Here is a 7,679-nt window from a genome sequence, read left to right on the forward strand (position 1 = left end):
ACCTGCAGGTGGAGGCCGGGCTGCCCCCTCTGCCTTCCCTCTAGTCCGAGGTCCCCTTTGCTGGCCCAGGTCAGGGATGCGGTGCCGGGAGCTCAGGTGGCCCTGCCCACGTGTTGCCTCTGACCTTCCCGCACGGGAACGTGGGGCCCTTGGCTCCCTCTGGCCTAAGTGCAGACCATGAATTCAAGACTAACACAGGGCCACCCTGGAGTCGCTGGCGCTGCAGGGTTTTGTGTGGTCTCCCTTCAGTGGCCTCAGGCTGGTGATCCTGAGGCGGAGATGGGAAACCCCACAGCATTAAATGTCAGCATTGCACTTCCCTGATAGACAGATAACCTGGTAAAGCACAGAACTAGGCTGGAGGAGGTGAGTCAGCAGGACTGGAACTCCCCAGTGCAGACTTGTGCAGGGGATCTGATTAATGTATATAAGTATATGAAGGGGGAATCTAAGGAGGAAAGGGCCAAGCTCTTCTCAGTGGTGGCCAGTGACAGGACAAGGGGCAATGGGTGTAAGTTGCAACAGAGGAAGTTCCACCTCCAGGTGAGGAAGGACTTCTTGACTGTGAGGGTGCCAGAGCCCTGGAACAGGCTGCCCAGGGAGGCTGTGGAGTCTCCTTCTCTGGAGGTCTCCAAACCCACCTGGATGCCGCCCTGTGCCCCGTGCTCTGGGTGTCCCTGCTGGAGCAGGGGGTTGGACTGGATGATCTCTAGAGGGCCCCTCCAACCCCAACCGTTCTGTGGTTCTGTGCGCGGGTGCCTTGGGCACTGGCGCTCGAGCAGGTGTGACGTGAGCTAGGGCAATAAGTGGTGGGGTCCAGGGAGACACATGGGCTGCCGCTCGCAGTTTCAGATAGAAAAATTGATTCTGTCGTACACTTTCAAGCCTTAATAGTCTGTTTATCTAATAGAAATTCTTCCTCTCTGGTTCTTCTGTTAAATGTTAGAATTCTCTTCTCCATTTGGCTGCTGAAAGAAGTTTCATTTCTTGGGAAAATGCACTTACCTGGTTGCTCTGCAAACTTCTGCATAGTCTCTTACTAATATCTACCTTGCATGTGAATGCAGAACTGACCTACCAGCAGTGGTGGATTGTCCAGGGCAACACATTTCCTTCTCTTTCTATTTTGTGCTATTTTTGCCAAAATACTAATTGAAAAGGTTTCTAATCCCTTTGCAAATGACATGCATCAAATACGCAGCGGGATGAGAGCTTTCACAAACAGCTAGTGTTTAAAAGCATCACTTTTTCATGCAGGAAGGAGGGATTCATTTTGTGTGTTTGGGCACCCCATTTGTTTTAAATGGAGCTTCCTCCAGTGTTCTGGATAAACTAGGCTGGAAGTGTTGAAACCGTTAGGTCGGTCACTGTTGTGATGGACTGTAGTAAATTCCTTGTGCTTTTTCTTGGTGCAAAGTGCAAACTTCCTCTGATTTCTTGTGCATGACAGGAATTTCAATGCAATGCTTTGGAAAATAAGTTTCTTTTCAGCGTGCTTGGCATCTGCCCCTTTCCCCGGCAGAAATACTTTACCGAAATTTAGATTGTGCCCTGCTCTGCTTGTGGCTTTGTGTCTCACGCCATCTGCGGGGTGGTCCGGGGATGAGTTAGGTCTTTGGAGGCCCCATTGGTGTTGCTGAAGGTGCTGCTGCTCCCTTTGGCCGCGAGCCCGTGTCCTGCTCTGCCTTCGTCTTCCCGGGCCTTACGGGGACGGTGTCGACCTCCAAGACGGCGGTGCAGTCACAGGCCTGGGCTGTAACTGCGGGTGCTTGTGGGCAGAGTGCTTCAAAACGTGTACAAACGCTTCATGCAATGCTTTATTTTAAGCTAATGGCGGAATTACTGTTAACCTTTTGGCCAAGGCCTTTTAAAAGTGCCTTTGGAAAACCCGTCTCCTTGTTCTTAATGTTTGGAACTTAGTGTTTGGGTTTAGCATCAGTTATTAGTATTTTGGTTTATTTTAAGCCCTTATTTTTCTTACAAGATGGTTGCAATGTTTACGTCAGGGGCACGGGGATCAGTGACCCCATCAGTCTGCCCTAACTGTCTTTAAGGCTTCCTTTAATGGAAGGAAAGTATCTGCTCCCTCTGGCCTTTGCTTTGTAGCTGAACAGTGACCAAAAAGCTGCTCTGGGAAGTACTCAACAAGCAAATCAGGTTTCCCGCTGCTGTTACTTGGCTTAAACTGTTTGTCTAAGTGAAGAGGTTTTTATTTTCTACCTGAGTGATTCAAGTTGTCCTCACGTTGATGGCATTACTGCTGGAACCAAGCAAATCGACATTTGGTAGCAATACAGACTCTGCTTTTGAGTTGTTAACTGCACTGGATCTACTGCTCCGTGTGCCTTAGTTTTGGGAGGAAACAAAAGGCCTGTATTAGAGTTGATTGTTCAGCTCGGTGTGTCCCTGTGGCCCTGTTGAAATGTTACGGGGAGGAAGAGGCTTGTGCTTCACAAAGCCTTTAAGTGCCTTTTTTGAGATGCTGCTGTCAAAATGAAGGAAAAAAAAAAAACGTGAACGTGCTGTGGCCCATATTGCAGAACCTGTGTGAACCGACCACTGCTTCGAAGTGGTTGGACTTTTTCGGAGGAGCGGCTTTGTGTTCTGATGGGCTCGGTGCCGGTGGGAAGCTGAGGAGCTGCGCGAATCCCCTGCGCCCCGCCGCGCTCGCCGTGCCCAGCGTGCGCGCGGCTGGTCGGGCGCCTGTGCAAGCTGTGAACAGGCAGCACAAAACCCCAGGGAGGCGGAAAACTGGCCGTCCTGTCGCGATGCTTGTTTCACCTGGTGAGACGTTACGGCTTCTGGATTGGGAAGGACCATATTCCTTGGCCTCGGTCTGTTCTTGCAAAGAGAGTTAAGACTACAGATACCTCTCTAATTGTTCCAGGCTTTTATGAAAGTGTTTCTGGAGGAAAATGGAAAAAAACACCCACGGTGTCAAAGCTCAGTCTTCTCTCGAGCCGCTTTGAGCCCTAGGGCTAAACATCTGGTCTTTGAAGGACTTTGGCTGGGCTTTACTTAATACTGCCTTTCATTAGAAGGCCTTTTAGTGTTTGATTTATTGGCCATGCCCTGTTACGTTCAGATACCTCCCAAAATAAATGCACTAATCTGGGTGCACACCCCTTGCTACCAGGTGCTTAGGAGATCGAGTCAGCTCCGTGTTATCAGGGACACTGAAGGGTTCAGCACAGGGAGTATCGACCTGTGCAGTGCAAAGCGAGAGCTGGGCGTCCACTCCAGCCCTTCCATAGGCATCCGGTGCCTCTGCTCTCCAAAAAACGAGTGGAAGATTCTTCCTCCAGGAAGATGGACCTTCTGAGCGTGAAACAACCACCAGGCCTCTCCTGTCATGAAACACCTGGTGTGTTTTAGCCACAAAAGCAAAGGCAGCTCTTAACGTCCTTGTTATTCTGTGTTGCTGCTTCACAGCACAACCCGAAGAGCATGAAACCCGTAAGGGAAGCTGGAACCCACCCCAGCCTCCTTGCTCTGCTGGCATAAATCCCCAGGTTTCCTTTCCTTATTTCCCCGTTGTCTTTCTGACCAAGAAGTCCAGACACTAGTTACCGCGGCGGCTCCCGAGGTCTGGCCGCGCCGCGGTCGCTGCCCGCGCGCCGCTCGCCCTGCGCTCCCACGGAGCCTCCGGGCCCTCGGGCTGCGTGACCATGGCCGGGCTTCATCCCAAAGACCCACGGGCATCAGTGGGATGCAGCAAGGGGCTGCACGTTTGTATGGTCTAGGCAAATTAAATGTGATAAATGTGTGTTTTTAACACAAGGGTAAACTGGGAGAACCTGCCGGAGGGGATTTCCCAGCTCTTGGTGTCTTCCAGGCTCTTTTCTGAAGGACACATTTTAGAGTGAGTGAGAAGCCTCTGCGCAGAAAATAGCTGTAATTCAGACTTGGGCTTGAGGTGTAATATGTGACTCAGTGTTTCTTCGGGCATTTGTTGACGTTCCAAGTCTTTTAGCAGGGTTTTGTGGTGCTCTTCCCTCCTTCGCCGTCCCTGAGGCGTCACCCGACCGTGTAGGTCTGTGATCCCTTAGGTGCTTCCGAGTGGCGGCGCCCGCGATGCAGGAGCGCGAGGGTGGTCGGTCCCGAGCGCTGCCGCGGCGCTCGTGGCTGTCGGGAGGGCACAGGGACACGCGGGTCCTGCCGCCGCGGGGACGCTTCCCCAAAGGAATCCCCAGGGGGATGAGCAGGAGCCGAGAGCAGAAGCCGTGCGGGACGAGACGTTCCGAGCCTAGCAAGGTAAGTAGTGACTTTGTGTGGTGGACAAATCGGTGCTCGGTGATGAGGAGGACACCAGGGTGAGGACCTTGGTGACTCGCCTAAGGATCTTGCCTTGGAACATGGAACTTCAGTCCAAAGTCTTTAATTCTTCTACAGAAATTTGCTGTAATTTGAAATCTAAATAATCAGCACTTTATTTTTGTGAAGGCTCCTTTCTCTGTAAGCTATGAAAACTTTTCTGATAGAAAGTCATAGGAATAAGGAGACTTGTTAATGGAAAATGTTGATGGCAAAGCAAACCTGTGTGTGCTGTAACCCTCAGCCCTTTCTCTGATTTAAAAGAAGCCTCAAATATGTATTTGTGTAGCTGGCAAAGTATATGGCCATGGGCACCTTTTGATTTCCGTTAGCAGAAAACCCCTCAAAATTATGTATTTCTAATACATTTGGTAAAGACTCAGTGCTGTGACTTGTAAAAACAGTGGTTTTATTCAAATGTTGTGATTTTTTCCCTAATTGTTGTGTTACAGCCTATATGGAAGCTATTTTAAAGTTGGGGTATGAGGGGCTGTTCTCTGAACAGCGCGAGACCGTGTGGTGCATCAGCAGCAAAGACACCACGTGTTTGTGGGCAGGAGGCAGCTTACCTGGAGAACGGGGAATGACAACGTGGGTTCATCTTTAGCACCACCAAATAACGAGGGAACTTCCCAATAGTTAAATTCTTATGTTTTCAGGCATTCTGTAATATCTGCTGGCATTTCTGTAGGACAAAGCTTGCAGAATGGGGCTACGTTAACTCTTCCCAAGGCTTTCTGAAGAATCAGGACTGACTTTTTTTGATCCATCTTGAAGGCCTTAGGAAGGAAGTGAGAAGACAGTCCTATTTTAAAGGTTAAGAAAAAGCTGAGTGTTACTGTCACAGATCTCAGGTATCCTCGATAGTTTTGTGTGTTTTTAATGTATTTTCTCTTAACTACACAGATACAACTGTCATGCAATTGAGAAAAGCTTCTGCAATAGGAGGCGAATGTCAGTGCTGTCTAATACAGACAGTGATCTGGAAGATGCTCTCTGAGGTTAATTATGAAAACAAGAAGCTGAAACCTACAGACGATGGCATTTTTTTCAGGGGAGATGTGGGTGTCGGACCCATTCCATTTTCCCCGTGAACAAAGGGGAGAGCAGAAGATGCCCTGGTGGCTCTCGGCGCAGGTTCGGCCCCTCTCCCCGCTGCAGCAGTTGTGCGGAGCTCGTGCTTTGCCCCTCAAATGTTTGTGTAAAGGATGCCTGGATCCCTGGTAACTGTTTCCTTGGAATAAATCACGGCGCCCGGGGCACCGACGTGCCCTGTTGTGGGCACGCGCTTGTTGCCCTGGGCAGAAGAGTTTCCTATTCGGAAAGTCATTTCTTCAGGGAGCTGCTGTGGAGGGTTCCTGGGGTCTCCCAGCTACCTGTGTCGGTCGCTTTGTTTGAAACGGCAGCAGCATCAAAGCCCTTTGTTCCCGTCCGGCCGCAGCTTCGGGTTGTTTTTCTGGGTGCGGTTGCAGAATTCCTCCAATTATTGGGTGTCTCAGCTCTTGGGTGTGCGCCCGTCAGCGGCCCGTAGCCAAGCTTAACAGAGCGAAACGCCGCTCTAATGGAGGTTAGACCATCTATTTACTAATATAGGTCAAAGTCTCGTCAGGGTTTTTTTGGCTCTGGCTAAAGCCGTGTTAAAACACAGGCCCTAAAAGGCTTCCCTTGAGCTTGTGGTGGAGATGGACCCTTTCAGGTGCTAGAACCGTCTTCCTTTGAACGTCAGGCAGTGACTTACCCAGGGCATGAGTGCACAGAACAGCCCTTTTCCCCATCACCTTGTCCTCTGGGTGGAGGACACTAAACATTTCATCCCTTTGGATGTAGTTACTGTACATGTGAATTTACACAACCGTATTTTTTCCCCCTGTTGTTAGTGTTTCCAGGAACACGGCATTAAATTTTTAGAAAAAAATGCATTTTTTTTAATTAGTGTATTAAAATATACCATAAAAAGAAAGTGTTTGTGCAGAAGTGCTGCAGTGTATCAGATACGGAGAGTTCAGGCAAGGTCGGAATTTTAATTGCAAAGTCTGCAGTTGTTCACAAACGTGCAGAATTCAGGGCTTCTGACGACTGTCACTGTCTTTCATGGCAGCGGGTTCCCGTGAACGTGGGTTCCCCTGTCGTGATGAGACCGTCTGGGTCCCTCTTGGTGTCGGTGTTGAATGTAGGGCGTCCTCAGTGACCGCAGAGTGAGCGATACTGGTGATTACGCAGCTGAGGGGAAATATTGGAGGTTAAATTTGACATTTTTGAAGCTTAATGAAACTCTTGGCAAGTGTTTCTGAGGAGATCCTGATGGTAGTGGTGTTTGAGCAGGATGCCGACTAGTTTGGGTGGATTCCGTGCTGTGGTCTGGTAGTGGTGCAAAATCATCTTTCTGGTTAAACAATGAAAACAATTCATTTAAATCAATTGTTTTTAACTTTTTTTTTTTCCTGCAAGTACCTAACCCAGGGATACAGCAAGTCTGCTGACAAATACTCAGATATTTAGAAGAGCCTTTGTTGGCATCACGGCTGTAGGTGTGTCCATAAAAGAGGTGGTTTTCGAGCCAAATCTAGATACGGTGACGAGGTGTTTCTGTCCCTCTGCAGCCACCTGGTTTGTGTCCAGGTCCATCCAGCCCCACTGGGGAACTCCCCGTGGAGCCGTGGGGCCCTCACGCGCCCTCCAGGAACTTTGTTCTCCAATTTCCAGGCCTTCAGGATAGGGTTCAGTATCATTCCTCCTTTGTGGCCCTGAGGGTGTGGTTGGAAACGGTTGTTCTTGTGCTCGGTGCTTCATCCCAGGGACCTCTGAGGGGATGTGAGGAGAGGAAGAGGGCGAGAGGCAGGAGGAGGAAGGTGCTGCCACAGAGGCTCCCATGGGCAAGAGCGGCCGCTTCTGCGGGATGAGATTTGTTGCTTCTTTCCTTGTTGTGTGGCCCTTTTCCCATCGATGTGTGGCCTTGCTGAGCAGTACAAACAAAATACTAATGTCAATATTTGAACTTGGCTTCTGTTTCAAAGGCTCCCTAAGCTCTCTTGGTAACATGTTCCCTGTTCACCTTGGGTATCTTCAGAAGGAGCCTATAAAGTGGCTGATGATATTGTTCCCGGGCATGAAAGATAATTGTAAGTATTTTGTTGTTGTTGTATCATAGTAATGTTCCTGGTTTGTTTTTGCTTTTTTAAACTGAGCAAATTGTAATTCCTGTGCTCTCCACTTACTGTTAATGATTGCTTTGGTCACAGCCTCACTCCCAGCAGTTTGCAGAGAACAGGATTTGCTGTTTTTGAATAAACATCTAAGTATTTTGTTGTTGAAAGACTTTGGATTTGAAGAACTGAAATTATCTGCAGTGTCCCTAAACTATGAGG

The sequence above is a fragment of the Nothoprocta perdicaria genome, unplaced genomic scaffold (assembly GCF_003342845.1).
Source record: "Nothoprocta perdicaria isolate Ctin4 unplaced genomic scaffold, notPer1 scaffold_95, whole genome shotgun sequence".
NCBI classification, from domain to species: domain Eukaryota; kingdom Metazoa; phylum Chordata; class Aves; order Tinamiformes; family Tinamidae; genus Nothoprocta; species Nothoprocta perdicaria.